Source organism: Dreissena polymorpha, chromosome 7, assembly GCF_020536995.1.
Source record: "Dreissena polymorpha isolate Duluth1 chromosome 7, UMN_Dpol_1.0, whole genome shotgun sequence".
Classification (NCBI taxonomy): domain Eukaryota; kingdom Metazoa; phylum Mollusca; class Bivalvia; order Myida; family Dreissenidae; genus Dreissena; species Dreissena polymorpha.
This window is the reverse complement of record NC_068361.1, coordinates 9,156,273-9,176,553: the sequence shown is the minus strand read 5'-3', so window position 1 is coordinate 9,176,553 and position 20,281 is coordinate 9,156,273. Positions and strand designations below refer to the sequence as shown.

The 20,281-nt window shown below is 33.9% G+C and overlaps 1 protein-coding gene across 1 annotated transcript in view; it reads right to left on the bottom strand.

Annotated features, from left to right (window-relative positions):
• The window catches only part of LOC127838402 (box C/D snoRNA protein 1-like), a 380,290-nt gene that overhangs the window by 306,111 nt on the left and 53,898 nt on the right, over positions 1-20,281 (bottom strand). The gene's annotated exons all lie outside the window — the stretch shown is intronic.

Sequence of the window (20,281 nt, the reverse complement as noted above, 5' to 3'; positions counted from 1 at the left end):
TATATCGCTTTTGGGTAACCATGACATCTGAGATGTAACAGTACAATTATTTTCATTCTACTCACACTTTCACGATTACTTTTAAATAAACATGTTTATAAATATAGCATTTAGATGGGCTATGAGCTTGTATACATGTATTGCTGAATAGAGTGTGATTTTGTGATAAATAATCAAATGTGTGTTGTTTTTTTTAATTTATTTTTATTAACCATTCAATAACAATAATAAACAATAAATATTTATGTACATGTATATCAGTATCAAATGACAAACCATCTATTATAATTACTTTCAAAATTATTATTTCCATTCACACATAAACATATATATAGATATTGACCTTTTAAATATTGCTTAATATATGAAAGTTACCTCAGTAACAATTGCACGGTTGTTTATTTCTTGTTAGGTTGATTGTCGAGGCTTGCATTGCATACGTAACGATTGTGTTGCAGTATCTTGTACATCCAAAAACATATACCATGGCATTTTGAAAGGACAAAATCCAATTAAATATGAATTTTCAATCTTAACAAAAGATAGATATACAATTGACATATCGGGTTATGTGATCTTTTCCCCCCTCCTCTTATTCCTTGCAGATATTTTTATATGTGTCCTAGCTGTTTCACATTTTTAAACGCGTGAGACAAACGGCAGATTGAATCAAATGCATTCAAGTGAGAAGAGAGGATGAACTCTATAATTATTCAATGCATTTATTGTTTAATTAAAAAAATATCAGTTTCTTCGTTAAAAAAGACAGCATTGCATGGTTTCGTAATATCGCTTTGTCCAAGCAATCTTGAATAACCAGCTAACTGACTTACAATAATACTCTAAAGGAAAATACTTTGTTTTTTCCCAACCGGAAAATACTCTTAAATTAACTTTAGTACACATAGGGGTTTCATTTCGGATATAATTTCAGTCCTTTTGCAAAGACAATTGGTTTTCAATTAAGGCTCGTTCAACTATAGATATCTTATGAAGACCTAAAGTGGTAGTTGGACGTTACCTAATATGATGATGTTGGTCAAGGAATCGGCTCATTATGACCTATAGTGGTAGCGGGACGTGACCTAGTAGGTGGATGTTGGTCCAGGAATCGGCTCATGATGACCTATAGTGGTAGTGGGACGTGGCCTAGTAGGAGGATGTTGCTCCAGGAATCGGCTCACATTGACGTATAGTGGTAGTGGGACGTGGCCTAGTAGGAGGATGTTGGTCCAGGAATCGGCTCATGAAGACCTATAGTGGTAGCGGGACGTGGTTAAGTAGGGGGATTTTGGTCCAGGAATTTGCTCATGAAGACCTATATTGGTAGTGGGACGTGGCCTAATAGGAGGATGTTGGTCCAGAAATCGGCTCATGAGACATATAGTGGTAGAGGCATGTGGCCTAGTAAGAGGATGTTGGTACAGGAATCGGCTCATAAAGACCTTTGGTGGTAGTGGAACGTGACCTAGTAGGAGGATGTTGGTCTAGGAACCGGCTCATTAAGACCTATAATGGTAATGGGACGTGGCGTAGTAGGAGGATGTGGCCTAGTAGGAGGATGCTGGTCCAGCAATCGGTTCAAAAAGACCCATAGTAGTAGTAGGACGTGACCTAGTAGGAAGATGTTGGTCCAGGAATCGGAAAAGGAGCCCTAGTTCAAATACGGCTCAGACAACGGAATGAACTACAGCAAAATATATCCCAACGCTTTGTTCTCTCCATTCAAGAGTATAAATGGGTACCTGTGAGGAAAACATCCGAATGATAACGAGGTAAAATGTAATCCCTTTAAAACAAAATACGTAATACATTTATAAATATACGTAATTAATATAATGAATATACGCAACTTAAATTTTAATTAAACTGTATATGAAATATAACTGTCATATATCGCAATCATTTTGGAATAGCAGATTGTTATGAAGTACAAAAGTAACGGCTCATATTTGATACCTGTCTTTACCTACAACAGGTAAGTACTTCGTAAGCAAAATATTACAATTAGGAAGATGCAAGACATTTATTTCAGGTGAGGTCGAAAACATACAAATATAAGAATATTTAGGTTAATGAAACACATATCCCCAATTTTCAAGACATTCGAATGTAAGTCAAGGTTCTAGAACATTATATAAACCAGATCGCAGATCAATTATTCAGGAAGAAAAAAATCCCTAGGAATTTAACAAAAAATGAAATATATAATTATACCATTCAGCTCTTTATATAAATATATCATACCGAGATTGCGGAGAAAGCCGATCGATCACGATCCAATGCTTATTAAACAAGAATGTTGGAGCCAGACCTGGTACCTTGCGACAGATTAACACTTTCAGTGCGGGAACCGAATTTTAAAGGCCTTTGCAAACAGAACGTGGCGTCTCATCTGGATCCAAACTGTTTGCTATTCTGATAGTATTCTTTGAAAAAAAATGAAAGAAAATGCTAATTTTAGAAATTCAGCAGAAGACATTTTAGCAGACGACAAATTTCCCAGCATGCAAAGGGTTAAGAGCCGCTGTTAAACATAGTTGATATCATACATATTGCAGGCATACATGTGGTTGTTGCAGTAACTCTTATCTGGGTATTTTGGGGGGTTGTATTATTTACTAAGTGCGGCAATCTATAGTAATGAATTGATAGAAGTTTGGTTTTATTTTATTGTCATGATTTATTATATAATATTGTCAAACACTACATACATATTCGGTATGTAAATAATTACGTAGAATTTGTAATAACTTAATCGCAGTCTTAAATATAATATCAGAAATTAAAATCATTTTCTTATAAGTATTATTAGTTATAAATGTTTCTGGAAATTACTGTAGAATTTTTTTATTCCAAAATAACATATAATATTATAATATACTGTTCATACACATTAATATGTATTTTTTAAAATATATTATAACAACTGTCCTAGATATTACAGAAATTAAACTTGGACCGCCTTTCAAAAGATCGTTGGTGTTGAATTGCTAAATCAATCACCAGGCAATATATAATTAGCGTAAAACACACAAATAGAAATAGCATATAACGTAGGAAAAAGAACAAAAATTAGTGCGCGGAATAAATATTTCACTATCCTTACATAATCCAAAATATCCCAAGTTTGAAATAATAGTAAATCCGTAGTAAGACCGACCGAATAATTTAAATGTCAAAGTCGGTTAAATATCATTTTAGTATAATGATCAGACTGTAAACCATTGCTTTTAAATTTTAAGTAATATGTTTGTTTGTTTCTTAGACAGCGACACGCATAAAGCATTTAAAACAGCCTTTCAAACCCATATTGGCTATTTATTTAAGGTAGTAGGGTATGAGATAATTGTACCTTATATATTGTCTGTGTTGAAGATATGTGTTACTGTCGTGTTTAATAACCACCTTGTATGATATATTATATATTAATGTAACTGTCGGGTAAAAAAAACATGTCAATGTATCAAATGAAAAAAGGATCACGTCCATAATTTTGTTCCGGGAACTCAAAGGGACATTTTCACAGATTTTGGCATGTATTGAAGTATCACAAAATATAAAGATAACAGCAAATCTCTCAAATTAGTCAAACTTTTCGCGTTGCAACGCTTTATAATTTTCAGTTTTTTTTCAATCGTCAAAAGATACATATAATGAATATTTCAGAGCATGGTATATGTTCAGTATTATTGTTTCCTCACAAATATCATATTTGCAACGAAACTTTGTGAATCTGAAACAATTATTTTTTATTATGTCAGTTTACCAAAACGTGAAAAGGCCCCTTTAAACGGCTAAACATTCATATTGTGTCTGTAAAAAAATCATTTTGAAATCAGAACAGATGTTTTGTGAAGACGCGATCACTATTCAAGACACGGTTAACTTGAATGACACATACATGTATACACAATTTAATAGAACGAATGGTATAATGTTATAATTTTATAATTATGAGTTTTAATTCACAAAGCTTTGTTTCACCCAAGCTGTTACATGTTCATGATGCTATATTCAGTTTATCCTTATTTCATAATCATTTCGACTTGTTATCAATACATTCTAATTGTGCTTTATGTAAATAAATTATCATATACACGTACATATTTTTTTGAAAGTTAAAATAATGTATAGCAACTTCGTTAACAAAGGTCTTTACCGCCTAACTTTAATGTCGATGAACCTTTCTACATTCATAATAGACACACGGACGCCGAATGATTGACCCACTGATGATACAATATTTTCTACCAAACAAGGTTGTAATTGATGCTTTAGTACGGTATATGTGACACATTTGAAAGTTTACCTGATGAATCAGCAACAGGTGAATGTCCTTTGTGGAAATGAATTGGTAATTGGCCTTCTTAAAGTTTCATGAACACAATCTCAAGTGTCAATTACATATACATATTTGAAGTACATAGAGGAATATACAGTCACAAGCAAAATAATATCGTTCAACTCGCACGCAAAACTTATTAAGTTTTTATATAAGTTTGATTTGATAATTTGATTATTCAATAACGGTTCTATTTTTATTAACATCCTCATTTATATTCGTAGACACACCAAACAAATACTATTCGAATATGGAAGATACACTTAAAACATCGGTTGTACCATTGCAAAAAGAACGCTTTCTTCAACTGGAGTCCAAATGTTTTATCATCATATAACATTTGAAAATAGACACAGGGCGGAACACTGATGATACTTTTTTTTTACCAAACAAGGTTTTAATCGATGATTTAGAGGACATATACCGTACAATTGAATGTTTACATAAAGACACAGCCAAAATTGGATATCCTATGTGTAGTTGCACTATGAACGAAACAATAGCATTTATTTTCAGAACGATATACAAATGCAAGATGTCTTCACTTATTAAAAACTGAAACAACTTATTTGCAGGAATAGTCCGAAAAGTAACCAATATCTGTCAGACTATTGAATACATTAAATCTATGTGTTGTCGTTTTGCTATAGCATAACATCGTCACTGGCATCAATCGTATAAAAGGTTCATTCGTCCTTAAAGTTTCAAGAAATATTTGCTCACGTTTCGCAACAAGAAATCCAATTCAAGTTCTAGCAATTGACATTAGAAGTGTGAAATAGGAGTCTTGTGGCGGTTTTGCCTCTCCCGGTGTCTGGCCTCTGTTAGACACTACCATAATCACCAATTTTTTCAGATCATATTAAGAAAGAACTGAGATTATATTGCGTTGTTGTTGACTTTCTTACAGACTCAGATGAATCAACACCTTCTAGCACTACAAACATACCGACACAAAACACAATGTACAGTGACAACCATTACTGTGTTTAATGAATAACATTATATGCAAATATTATTCGAGTGCTTTTTAATGTATTCATAAAGCAAATATTAAAAAAAATTCTTGTTCTGAATAAAAAATTGCAAAATACAAAAGTTAAAATTCAGAACATTCCAACTTTCTGTACAAAACACATGACTATGTTAATATCATCCTCTCCAATGAAATTAAAAGATGAGTGTGCATTTTGTTTTCAGTGCAGATGGTTGATGTGTTCTGAATGTTTGTGTTCTGTTTGTCTTTTAACTGGATGATAAAGAACTTAATACAATGGTTTTAAAAAGTGATAAAACTGACGTTTGTTACCTATGCTGCACTACCATTGTGCGCTCAATTGGATATACATTATGAGTTTTTTGTCGACATGCCATTTTATGCATGGTACTATTGGTATGAACAGATAGAGCATGGTGTCTTATTATGATCAAAGATTGTTCACCTACTAGTTTTGTTATAGATCCCTTTTTTAGCATATACGTGAAGTTGATATTTAAAGAATTCAATTGGCAAAAACCAAGTTTATTTTGAACGTTACAGTATGTGAATTAACTAATGGAAACATCCGTAGAATTACTAGAGTTTCGTTGCGAAAACATAATGATATAATTTATATTTCAGAAAATGAAGATATTCACAAATAAATATTTTTTTTAATTTTTAGTATTTTAGGTTGGTATTCTTTAGTGTTTAAATGTGTTTACACTTGCGTGATATGTTATACGTAATAAATAAGTGCATGATAACATTCAAATGTATGACGTTAATTGTCCTTTCGACAATTTAATAACAAATGAAATTTAATTATATATATGTGTGTATCTGTGAGTGTATTTGCCTGCGTTTGTCTGTTCGCGTTTTTTCCGTGTGTACGTGCGCGCATAATTATGTGCGTAAACACGCACATAATTTCGCGTGTATGTGTTTGTGTTTGCGCGTGTGTGAATATGAGCATTTGTTATGGCGCGCATGCGCACGAGAGTTTGTCGGTATGTTATTTTGATCGCCCTTTTCCGCAATTTAAGTTTTCATGTTACATTGTATAAAGCAACACTCAAATTGAACATTTTATTCCTGTGAGACATTTATAATATCAGTAACAATGACACACAGGTCATGGCCACATACTTAGAAATATAAAAAGGTATTATAAAGCTTGTCGGGCGGTCACTTCATAATTCAGGAAGCAATTTGAAAAACCTTTCTGAAAATGTTTATACAGTGTAGACAGCATGTAAAACATATGACTTGGCTTTATTTTTAAGATTTCTACATATATTTCAATACAAATAATTTTAAAATCAATCATAACAAATAACACTTTAACAACATATTTGATTTAAACCTATTACATGATTGGTAATAAACCATATGGTTATAAAAGTAACTTAATCATCAATCAGACCATTTATTGAAAAGTGAACACAACTTTTCCAGCAATTTATGTCGAGTGAAAGGGATGTTTTCGCGGCTCCGAGGTCATATCATGAAGTCAAACTTAAAGGCCAAACAAAGGAGGAAAACAAACAGAATTTCAGAGAATTTAACGTTGTCCTTCCTTCAGCATTTATACAATTACTTTAATAATGTTCACAACGTTGAGTGGTTCCTCGCAAAACCGGTATCCAAAACTCAAACGTCAAGGTTGCACTCACGTATTGATATAATGCTTTTTTCATCCATAACTTCATTATTCAAATTGCATTTTCAACTTAAAATTACAAAGTGTTTGTTGTTTATATGATGTTTTGCGCGCTATCCATCTTTCCCGAACCAAAGTATAGAAGTCGCATACAATATTAATTAATCATCGAATCGTATTATGTACCCCTTACTAGACATCTTGTAATTGTACGCGTTATTAAATGAATTATTACGTATTTGATTGCGTTTTTAAATGTATCTTGCTGAGATTTAACGTTTCTAATGGGGGTGTATTACATTTGACGCGACATAAATAACTTGGTAATATGTTTTATAAATACTAAACTCGTTTGAAGACGTTCACGCAAAACATCAAAATAGGTTTATAAAGAAACACCGGCTTCATATTTTCGCACAATTTTGATTTAAATAAAATAAATCTGTTGCGTATGATTAATGGTTAGCTCACAAGTTTTCTGATAAACGAAAGTATATCATTGATCAAATTACCTCTAATTTTGCCGCCGCATACACGATTTATAAAGCATTAATATCATACAGGGGGTGGGGTGGCATGCGTAGCCTGAGGCTTACAGAGTTAAAGTGAGATTAGATGGAACTAACTTCGAAGAACGCGTCGTTTTCGCGTTTTTGTGAAAGAGTATTTGAAATGTTTACGCGGTAAGCCACTTTATATTGTAAGTTCATTAAATGAATACGCCCTTTCGGCTCAAATGTGGCTGTGCTTTCCTCGCTTTTTTTGTTTCAAGATCGTAGACGTCGAGATGAATAATTAATTTAAGGAAAACCACCCACAAATATGTTGTCTCAGTACGTGACGTTCGTGAAATTTGAAGTACACAATTTTTTCTTATAATACACAGTATTGACGCAAGTGTACAGTACAGTATAACTAAAATCACGATAATTCAATTTGCCCGACGCCGTTTCATGTCCGATAACTTATTTATTGCAAAACTAATTGGTTTAATCCCCCTTTTTGGACTGACTTTCTTTTATGCACACTTCTCAACCTTTCTTTGTGACGTCATTTCTTCCAACGATGTCTCTGTATATATTTTGAAGTGTATTCAAGTTCATCTAGCACTTATAAACATGATTAAAAGATTCATTTGGGTCGGACTAAATTCGTTATGCATTTTGACATATTGACACTATTTACGAGTAAAAGACAATGTTAGGATCAAACGACATAACCTATATAAGGTAACAAATACTTTACTTCCTCATAAAAAATATGTATTCGCATAAGTGTAAAAGAGAAAAAAGGACATCTATATAATGATCACTTCTACTTAAGTCATATCGTGTCTTTCAATTATTTAATTTTTTCTATCCACTATAAGGTATCTTTTTGAGATTATCAGAACTTGTTTTATAATAAGGTCGTACAAAGTATGTTTAATCCAAGTTACAAACATTTATCAGTACCTTTATGGTAAAACACGTCAAGTTATATTGCATTAAATAAAAGTTAATATTAAATGTTGGAATAAAACAATTCCGCTGATATGAATTTTCTAAGCAAGCGTGGTATATTACGAATTGCTTCAGTCTTTCCGAATCGCTATAATGGAAGTGTTTTGTCAAACCAACCTTAAACTAGTATCAAAACGGCCTTACCCTTTTCTGTTTTCATTTTAACACGTATATATGGCATTTGTGCGTGTTTAACTGGCGTGATACTTCGACGTAATATTTTTTTGTTTGATAGGTGATTGTTTGATAGGTGATTGTTTGATAGGTGATTGTTTGATAGGTGATTGTTTGATAGGTGATTGTTTATTTTCTAGAGCGGTACACACGTCGTTACTTCTTCTTTTTTAATATGTGCATCATCATCGTCTTTTTGATACCTGGAAATAGTAAGCATAAGTAGTCCGTTAAGTACTCACAGTATTCCGTTTGAGGAATATTCAAATATAATAATATGCATATGTGTTTAAATAAAGAGGTTAGAGCTGCACTTTGTAAATAATACCGCCAAATGCCTAAATATCGGACACCAAATATAAGTGTTCAGCATTGGAGAAGACATATAACAATATAAAAAAATACAATTTAAAAAAAAATAAACATGATAACTATTGATCTCTAAGCAGAAATCTTCTCCAAAAACCTTGGCACTTGATCGGAATTCATTCCCGACAGTAATTTCGTGTACTTACATAGGACAGAGCTGTTTGTCATTTGGAAACCAGGTCAAAAAATGTGCTTAAAAGGAAGTCGGTTCCAAAAATGAGGGTTAAACCATCGTTTGGCAATATATTTACTATCAGAGATGAAACAGCGTCGGGAAATTTAAATAATCGTGATCTTAGACATATTTTACTGTAAACGTGCGTCACAACTGTGTATTATAAGAGAAAATAATAATTGTACATCAACTTTCTCGAACGTCATGGAACTAGACCACACATTTATGGACGGTTTTCCTTAATACCTATTTTATTCCGACGTCTACGATTTTGAATAAAAAACAAAGGGAAGCTCAAACACTGTAGGGCCGAAATGGCGTATTCATTCAAGAGAAATATAAATGTAAAATTGCATACCGGGTGAAAACATCCGCTTCTCAACCACGAAAACACAAAGTAAGTTCCAACTAACCTCCCTTAAACCCAGTAAGCTCCATGTTACGCATGCCCCCTGAATATTATAAATAGCGGCAAAGGTAATGATCGTTCTTCATACGAGCCGTCTTGTGCGCCAATTATAAGTATGTGGCCAGTCCAGCGCAAGACAAGTACGCGTATTCGGTCAGAAGCTATTCGATGCGCTTTAACGTCACTCAATACATCGTGTTATTCTATATCCAATAAATTCATCCAATGGGCATTCTTCATATGTACCACGTGACCGTCCAATATATTCCGGTATTGGATCCAAAAAGTCTGTATTTTTTCCATATTGGACAGTCAAGGTGCCTGTACCACGTGACTTTTTCAGCTATGTGTGGGACAATCGGATGTCAACAAACCATCGCTTCAGGTACGTTTCTGATAATTTCTTCATAAATTCAAAACCATTTTCAAAAAAACAAAGACGAGAGCCCGGTCATTGTCAAAATACACAACTGTGTTAAGTTTGCGCAAAATTAATTTAGTATTTTTTTCCAAAAAGTGCAACCGCGTGTTTGAAAACACACAAAGTGAAATGCTATGTGTGGTATATTTGTTATTCAATCAACAAAAACGTTCATTATAATATTGTTGAAGGTTTAAAAAATATAGGGCGGACATTGTAATTCTTCATACAGTATTTATCCGACCTTGTACCCCAACATGTTGGATCTGTTGCTAGGTATAATCTCCGCAATGCTAATGACTTACGTACTTCCAAATCTAGAACAACCCTTTACTACAATTCATTCGTACCCGCAGTCACACGAAAATGGAATAACCTACCAGATGATGTTAAAAATAGTGAATCGTTGAATGCATTTAAATCTAAACTTAACAGAAATAAAGTTATAACACCATCGTACTATTACATAGGTAAACGTCATTCTCAAGTCATTCACACGCGATTAAGGACCAAATCCAGTTCCCTTAATGAGCACCTTTACGCTAAAAATATTATTGATTCTCCTCTTTGTCGCTGTGGAGATTTTGAGTCTAACTTCCACTTCTTCTTCACATGTTCTTATTATAGCGTAATACGGACAAAGTTAATGAAAAATGTCTTAGGAATTATAAGTCCTGTAGACCTTGATACGCTCCTCTTTGGCAATACATCCCTAAACGATGATGATAACTCTACTATCTTTCTTTGTGTCCAACAATACATCACCGAATCTAAGCGTTTCTTATAAAATCCGATCCCGACTCGACGTTGCATTTATTTGACATTGACCCACAACCAAAATCCTTCATCCTACCTTGATCACCTCACCTTTTTAAATGTTTATATCCCGTCTTGTTACCACTGGCATATATCATGAAATGTATAGTCTTTAAACACTGCCACTTCCATGTGTAAATATTAATTCTAAGGAGAGAAACTATATAAGAACTTGCTTCTTTCGTTTCAATCCTTTTCTGCTTATATTGTGTAACATCTGTATTAATTGTACATGCCATAAGAAATAAATATGTTTAAACTAATTCTTCATGAAGAAGCTACATATATTGTATGTTTGCGCATATAAATCTGATTTGGAGTCTGTGCATAAAAAATGCAATAATGTTTTGTGTGGGACACATTTTTGAAATGCTATGTGTGGTATGCAAGAATTTTCCCGTCAGTTCTGCATTTAATCTGAACACAGTTTTGTAAGAATCTAAAACATATACTTTAGTCTTAACTGAAAATATATCAAAATAAACCAAATGTAAAATGATGGAATATTGAAGTAATTGTGTAATGTTTAAACAATTTATATTCAATTGAACATACATTTTAAATAAAATACACTGCGTAATTGTTATCCAACCAATGGTCTTTTTTAATAAACACGTTATGTTGAACTATAATACACATGTATTTTTTTTTTCTGACTTGTTGTCTTTAAATAAATATCATGATTGATATTTCTGCCTGATTATTAAATTCGGTCCTTTTTTTATAAATGAATGACAAAGAAAGTAAAAGCACTTGCTTTAAAATGGGTTTTACTTCTGTTGTTTTTCAGACTTGACAAGGATTTGTCGAAGGATTTGTAACGCTTTAAGGCGCGAAGCAGTGTTAGAATTAGATGAACACCATCAAACCACACGGAAGGTGTTATGCGGCAAGTTAATTATCAAAACTACAGTGACAGAGACGGACCCAGCTTCATTCTGTGATGTTAACGGAAAGCTATTTCAACTAACTATGCAAACATAACATTTAATATGTATTTTGGCATAATCAAAACAAAGTTTATGTATTGATATTTGTGTATATTTATGTGTTTTGTATCTATGTTATTAATGAAATTGATGAGATGAATATAAAATCTGAGTATATATGTTAATAATACAATTGTTTCATAACAAATAACAATATAAATCCGATGATGATTGTTTGAGGTCTATTAAGTTCATTTAGTTTCCAATATCATCGCCATATGAATATCTTAAGTATATCAAAATGAACACTTCATTAATAATAACATTGCTTTATTACCAGCATGCACATGTTACAATAGAAATTAAAGCACCAAGTACATAAAGAAGTACATCAGTATTCGCAAAGTAACAAATCTTGCTATACAAACATATACATGATCTAATTAACACGTAACAAATGATCATCGCAAAAAAGTCTTGGCTTTGGGGTTTATTATACCAACAAACATATTTAATTGTATTAATACTTCATGAACTCAATTTAAAATTAAGTCTGAATAAAATCATATTTTTTGTGTTAATATTTAAAGCTTTACGGCTTCATATTAAATGGAATGCCAATTATTGTAGAACAAAGGCTTCGATTCGCTTACATAAATATACAAAATAGACTAATTTTAAGATTGGTTATGATAACATTCTTAGGAAGGTTTCATACTTCAACTAGGAAGATCACTTTTTCTGACGGCTGTTTCATTGCTATAATGGGGTTCCGCTAAGGTTTATTTTTGACTTCGTTGACCTTTTTCCATTAAAAGCCGTGTCTGAAACTATGCATTGGACAGTTTTTTCCCCATAGTTAAACATAATTGTTTACAAATCATAGTTAAACATAATTTTTTACAAAATATAAAATATGATTTTTTGCTGGTTTTGTGATTTTTTATAGTGAAAAATAATTGTTGACAAAATATCAAACATGTTCTTTTTCTGTTTTTCGTTTTTTTTTAATTGACTGGACTGAATGGTGTATACATATTAAAAAAGCCTTTTCTTATTTCTGATTAGTTTCTTTATTTTCAGAAACTCTGGGACCTCGGTATCATGGGGAACATGATCCTTGGGCGTTGACAAGAGCGCTCTGGTGGAGAAACAACTTCTTTGGCTTTAGGGGAGAGACGAACACCGTAAGCTGCGATAGGGCGACATCACTATTTGTGAAGAGGTTGATGGTTCCAGGTACAGTCAGTCAACCAGTTTAGAATACCCCGGAAAAAAACGTTAATTCTTTTGACCACAGTAATTTCTTTCGGGATTTAGTGTCAATGTGAGAAGATGTAAAAATAAAGGGTATATTTTATTTTTGTATAATTACAGGTTAGGCCAGACGGCATATGATTTTTTTTTGTCAAAAATAGCCAATTAAAGTTCACCCTTCCGAAAATTATTAAAAATCATTCAATTTATAAAATTAGTATTTCAAAACATTGTCGTGGCATTTGATTTCGATTTCAATCAGCAAAAAGTTTATTTGAAAATAATAAAGCCTTCTTTATCCATATGCACATTTCAAAACATAACTTATTCAATCTGTTCTTAACTTTTTGCTGCATTTATCCCCTCTGTTAGCATAATACAAAAGCTTTCTTGCTTAAATTTTGTTAATTTAATCCTTTACCTAATGCATACCTTAGACACTTATTTTTTTTATTGGGGGATTATGAAAAATTTAAAAATAAATAAATCAGAAATGTTGTTTATCCGGAACTGGTTGAAAAACTGTAGTAAAATTTAACTGACATTGCCATGATTACTTTATAAAAACTTTAAATAAGTCATTTGTATATTTTTTCAAACAAGAAAACAACCACAACAACAAACATGAAAGTAGATCTAACAATTGTGAATTTTATGTATAGTTGTCTAGACTATTTTCTAGACTCCCGGACATCAACTGGCTCAGCTCTACCATAGATGGTAACTCAAACCCGGTCAGCACTAACCAGCTGTTAATTGACACCATCTTTGATACAGGCTCCGAGCAAAAAGTAACATTTCCAACAAGAAACAACAATACACTCGACCTCTTCATTACAAACAGACCATCTCTCATAGAAAAGTCAAAACCCCTTCCTGGAATAAGTGATCATGACATCGTCCTTATCCAAACAACTGACAGCGTACCAAAACAACGACCAATCAGCCTCAAAATCTTTCTCTGGAAACAAGCCAACATCGAAGGCCTCCAACAAATGGCTAGAAATTTTTCATCTGATTTCACCTCAAAATTCAGCGGGAGGACAGATATCGATACGCTTTGGTCCAACTTCAAAGAATTCTGCACGACAGCCATTGACAGCAATGTACCATCAAAAATGACTTCACCAAGATACAGTCAAACCTGGGCAAACAAAAAGATCAGCAACTCTCGAACAAAAAAAACGTGCATATAGGAAAGCCTGTAAATCCAATGACACCCAAGACAAAGAGCACTACAATCAGCTGCGTAAAAGCTCCAAGTACGAGTGCAAGCGAGCTTACAACTCCTATGTAGACAACTTGACAACCGACGGTCATGGTAAGAAACTCTACTCATTCATAAAGAGCAAGCGCTGTAACAGTTCAGGTGTCTCCTTACTGAAGAGAGATGGCGTAGCACACAGTGACCCAAAAATAAAGGCCACCATACTCAACCAGCAGTTTAGTAGTGTGTTCACCACTGAGGACCACAGCTTCCGCCCAAAATTGATTGGTGACCCATCCCCAACAATGCACAATTTCTCGATTGGACTTGAGGGAGTTAAACGGCTCTTGACCCCCAAAAGGCCCCTGGACCAGACGCCGTATCAACACGGTTCCTGAGAGAGATTGCCATCGAAATAGCCCTAGCGCTCACGCTTGTCTTTGCTGCTTCCCTACAGCAAGGACGCGCCCCAGCTGAATGGAAGACGGCACATGTAACCCCAGTCTTCAAGAAAAGGGACAGAAGCAACCCGGCTAACTATCGCCCGATCTCTCTGACATCCGTATGCTGCAAACTTATGGAGCACATCATCCACAGCCAGGTCATGTCTCACCTAGACAAACACAACATCCTGGCCAACCAACAACACGGCTTTAGGCGAAGACGCAGTTGCGAGTCGCAACTTATCCTCACCCTACAGGACCTTGCTGCATCCCTTGACGCTGGCGAACAGATCGACGCGATCCTACTCGACTTCTCGAAAGCCTCCGATGTTGTTCCGCATCAACGACTCCTCATGAAACTGAGCCACTACGGCATCAGAAGCTCAGTCCTTACCTGGATAGAAAGCTTCCTATCTGGCCGAAGCCAACGGGTATTAGATGAAGGACAGTTCTCCAACTCAGACGACGTCACATCAGGCGTCCCCCAGGGCTCTGTCCTTGGACCTCTGCTCTTCCTGGTCTATATCAATGACCTCCCAGGCACCGCAACATCAAAGACAGGGCGTTTTGCTGATGACACTCTCCTATACAGAAGGATCAAGACAGCACAAGATGCAGCAACACTCCAATCTGATCTGGATTCCCTACAGAGATGGGAAAAGGACTGTCAGATGTCGTTCAATCCTTCAAAGTGTGAAGTCATACACATCTCAAAAAAGCGGCATCATATAAAGTCAGAGTACCTTATTCATGGACAGAATCTTGTACCTGTAAAGGAAGGCAAATACCTTGGTGTGACAATCTCGGATAACTTGTCCTGGAAACCACATGTAGCTGCAGCCACGCGAAAGGCAAACAACAGTCTAGGCTTCCTGAGGCGCAACCTGTCTAGCTGCTAACCTAGCGTCAAAGCACGCACGTACACCACCTTAGTGCGTCCAATAATGGAGTATGCTGCTACTGCATGGGATCCTCACACTCAAACGTGTATCGACCAACTTGAAGCAGTCCAGAGACGCGCTTCTCGCTTTGTCAAAGGAGATTACTGAACCACAAGCAGCAGCATATAGATGATAGCAGACAACGGATGGCAGCCCCTTCAACCGAGACGCCAAACATCTAAGGTTACCATGATGTACCGGATAATTAATAACCTGATTGATATTTCGTCTGACCCCTACCTCCGCCCTGCTATGTCATCCACTAGAGGCAGCAGTATTCGATACATCGTACCATTCTGCAGAACCGACTACCTCCGACACTCCTTCTTCCCGTCAGCAACAAGACTGTGGAACCAACTGCCTAACCACCTTGTGACGGCTCCCAGTCTTGAAGCGTTCAGGGAAGGGATGGCACCGAAATAGGCCACAAACAATTTGTAAATAGTTTTAAAAACTTATTTAATTCTAACTGCGCCACACAGCGATTTTTAACCATTTTCTTTTACGCCAATGCCCCAGAAAGGGATATAGTACAATAAACGAAGAAGAAGAAAGAAGGACTACTCTGTTAATAATAAATGGAACAGATACTTATAACATTTTAGACATGAAAGGTTAAAACTAAGCCATAAAAATGATAACTGCATCTATTTCCCTTTTTTTTTGTTTGCCTGTCTTTTTTTTACTTGTAGGCCTTGTATGTTTTGACATTTTAAGTATATCGATAGATCTTATATGTTTTGTATATTGCAGCAACTAAGATTTATCTGCAGTTCTCTTTTAAAAAAACAATTTTAATATTTAAATTTTTATAAGTACCTTATGTTCGAAGAACGGGACACAAAGACAACAAAGAATCCAGGCAATATGAGATTAGTCAATCCTCGACTGTATGAAACTAAAGACAAGCCTCAAACGTGCCCTGTTAACCTTCTTATTGAGTTTACTCATAGGTATTGTTTTGAAGTTTAAAATAATATTACGCTCCATTAGTTATCTTTATTTTTTTTCTATTGTTAGACAAATTTGTAAATTATTTATGTTATAGTGGATATTTGTTGGTTTCGGTTTAGTACCAATTTAGTTAGCAAGTGATCAAAGAAAACTTTGTTTTCCACACGTTAATAATTATTGTTGATGAGCAAATGTCAATTGATATTAATAATCTATTGAAAACCCAACAATGTGTTTGTATAAGTCTTTTATACTGTTTGTTTTACATTAAGAAAGTATAAATTGAGTACTTTTGCTGGATTTATAACAATTTTAACATCATTTATTCAAATAATAACATCATTTCACAGTAAAACATTAAACCTTATTGGTAACTGTCTGTGTTATTTTTCACCCTTTTGAATAACTAAATTTAAATCATCAATACTTTCATATAAACTGCAAGAAAGCATAATATCTAAATCTCACATTATGACCTGTAAATGAATATCCAAGAAATGGAGCCGGGATCAAAATCACCTTAATAGTATTCTTAACTCTCCATAATTATGAAATAATTTGTTATCTTTAAGGAGACCACTAGAGATGTGCCAGCCGGAAACACCTTTCTACCTACAGGTTCATCCATCGTGGGACAAGGAAGTGAATGGGCAACCAACTCAAGTGTGGTTTAAAAACCAGCCATTGGGAGAACACAGCCTTGGCAATATGATGAAACAGATGGCTCATCAGGCTGAACTACCTGGGCACAAAACCAATCATTCAGGTCGAAAGACAACAGTGACAAGACTTAAAGAAGCCAACTTTGAAAATACTGATATAATACAAGTTACCGGACACAAGAATGTGCAAAGTTTGAACTCATATTGTACCGTACCCCAGAAAATCATGAAAATAATGTCAGCAACCGTAACCACCTATAATGCAAAGGCGATTGAAGAAAACAAAGAAATTTGGACTTTCCAGACATTCCGAGTCATGAACGAGAAGAAATGTTAAGCTGTGTCAAAGTGGTTGAGCAATCACAGAAGGAAAACGTCTCATACAACTCGAACTCTTCTGAAATTCAGCTCTCGTCTTCTCATACACTGAATAAGGCATTAGGAATGGGCACTTCGATGCTTTCAGGCGCAAATATCAGTGGTGGTAATTTCACAATCAATATTAAATTTGGTACCAAGTAACAAATGAAATTTATTTGAAAAAGTGAACATGTTAAAAAAAGTCAATTTTAGTTAACTTTGATATATTTGATAACATTTTGTTGACAATTTCTGGATATGTCTGACATTAATTTATTTTTGTATTATGTTTCAATTTCATTATGGGTCAAAATTTACACTTAAAGTGCATATGATGAAGTGTTTAATGTGTTGAATAACTGAAAACTAATTTAATAGTTGCAATTGAATTTGTAAAACATGTTCCTTTTTTCAGAAAGTGTTGAAAACTTGCAGCGGAGTTTCATTTGATATATGTTTTATTACAACAATTTTATAACAATTATAAGACATGTACAATTTTTTTGTAAATCTATTTAATTTAACACAAATTATTAACCTGTACAAATTATTTACTGCGTACGAATTTGCACTTTGAAATGCTGTTGATACTGTGATATAAGGGCATTTTAATGTTCTTGCCTGGACGAATTTTCACAGTGATGTATAATTGATTTATTGTGATATTTGGGCATTTTCATTTGATTTGTTGGTGCCGGGAAAAAGAATCAGTTATAAATCATTGATTTTCTGTGATATTATGACATCATCATTTGCTATGCTGTTGTCTTGATAAATCTGCACTTTTATTTACAGATATATCATTGATTTACTGTGATATAAAGGACGTTTTCATTGGATATATTGTTGCCTGGGCGAATTTGCACTTTGATATGTCGTTGATGAACTGAAATATGAGGACATTTTAATTTGAAATGTTGTTGCCATGTTTAAATTGACTTTAATGTTGCTGTTCCATTATCCATGAACAATTTGAATGTGTTGTTTCAACAAAAGAGAATCTATAGTAAAAAACATTGAAACCTTGTTTTTCTGTTTTGTTTTATTATAACACAAAAAATGTCCAATCTGCGTTGTAATTGATATTTAGATTGCATGTCTTAAATTAAGTACAACGAAACAAGATGATTGCTTCGACACAATAAACTAAATATATAAATACAAAAGATGTATGCATTTGAACCCAATTCTAAGTATAATGCAATTGCTAATCCACACAATTCTTACGAATATTGTCACTAAGCTTCACAGGCTTTCGTGCTGGAAATAACGAGTAAACATGCATATTGAAGCATTAAAATGAGACAAAAAGCTAAAGAAAAGGATATAGAGTAAAAAGCTTATAAGACGTTTAAACTGTACAATACGTAATATTATGACTTCAAACTGTGTGCTCGTCCAAATTTATCTCCGTATTGTACAGTGAAACGTCTAATAAGCTATAAGTCTCAAAATAACTCCTTATTAAAGTATAAGGTCAATTTCCTGAAGAGGCGATTCATACGCACGCATGACGGAATAAACAAGATAATGCTGACCCTAAGGTTGTTTTAAACAAAATGTTCGTTTATTTTCTGTAAATAAAATGTATGTGTAATGTATGTATAATTTTAAAAACACTAAAAAAAAAAGTTTGAATATTATTTCCAGTTTTTGGAGTCTTAGATATGAGAATGAATTCCACGAAATGGCGTTTTCCGTTAGCCCGCAATAAAAACACAACTTGGTGACATTTAAAACTGTACAATTATTATATTCAATATTAATAATTTAACACGAAGATCTTTCATACCTAAACAATTTGAAGACCCTGTCCCTTGTATACACAGTGAATCAAGCAGACGTTTAATCTTATCTTATTTGTCATGCTTATTGTTCGACAACATAAACCAGGCATTCGTCACCTCTATTACAAAAACACGCAAGGTTTGGTGGTTTTTGCCATATGGTCTTGTTCGTGCGTTTTTTTTCATGAGGTCAAAACAGTTAACTTCGTTCGGAAAGCTTGAATCGGTTCGATTACGGAAATTAATATATTCAACGTATTGGTAGTTTAAGATAATCATGCTTAAAAGTCGGCGACCTATTCTTTTAAATATGGTGAATATTTAATGCTGTGTAAAATTTGTTTTGTGATGTATATAAAATTGTCTCTTTCAATAAAAGACTCTTGAATGTATGCAAGAATTTCTCTCGAGATCACTTCTCCAGTTTCATTATTCATGTGTGGTACACCAATGTTACACTAAGCGTTCTATTTGCCACCATATTTAAGATTGCCCTGACCGACTTTCGATTTGAAAATAAAGATTTTCAGAATAAATTAAACAACATTAAAGGTAAACGCAGTTATATGATGGTCCTCTACAAAGTTTATTCAAATCCTCCTAGGTTCAAAATTAGCAACTTTAAACATATGTACTGTAATATTAACATAAATGGAAAACCTCTTTTCTAATAATATAATTTGCATATACGGCTCTTCAAAGCTGTTTTGTATAAATGAACTACGTAACAAACCACGTGTATGGATTTCATGAAGCAACAATTGCATTTAAGTCAGTAGATTTTAGATTGTGTAATGTTTATATCAGCGAATAAAGAACAACGCCAGAATAATGTTTGGTAAACCTTAAATTGCAATGTTGCGACAATATTTGAAACTGATACTTTTA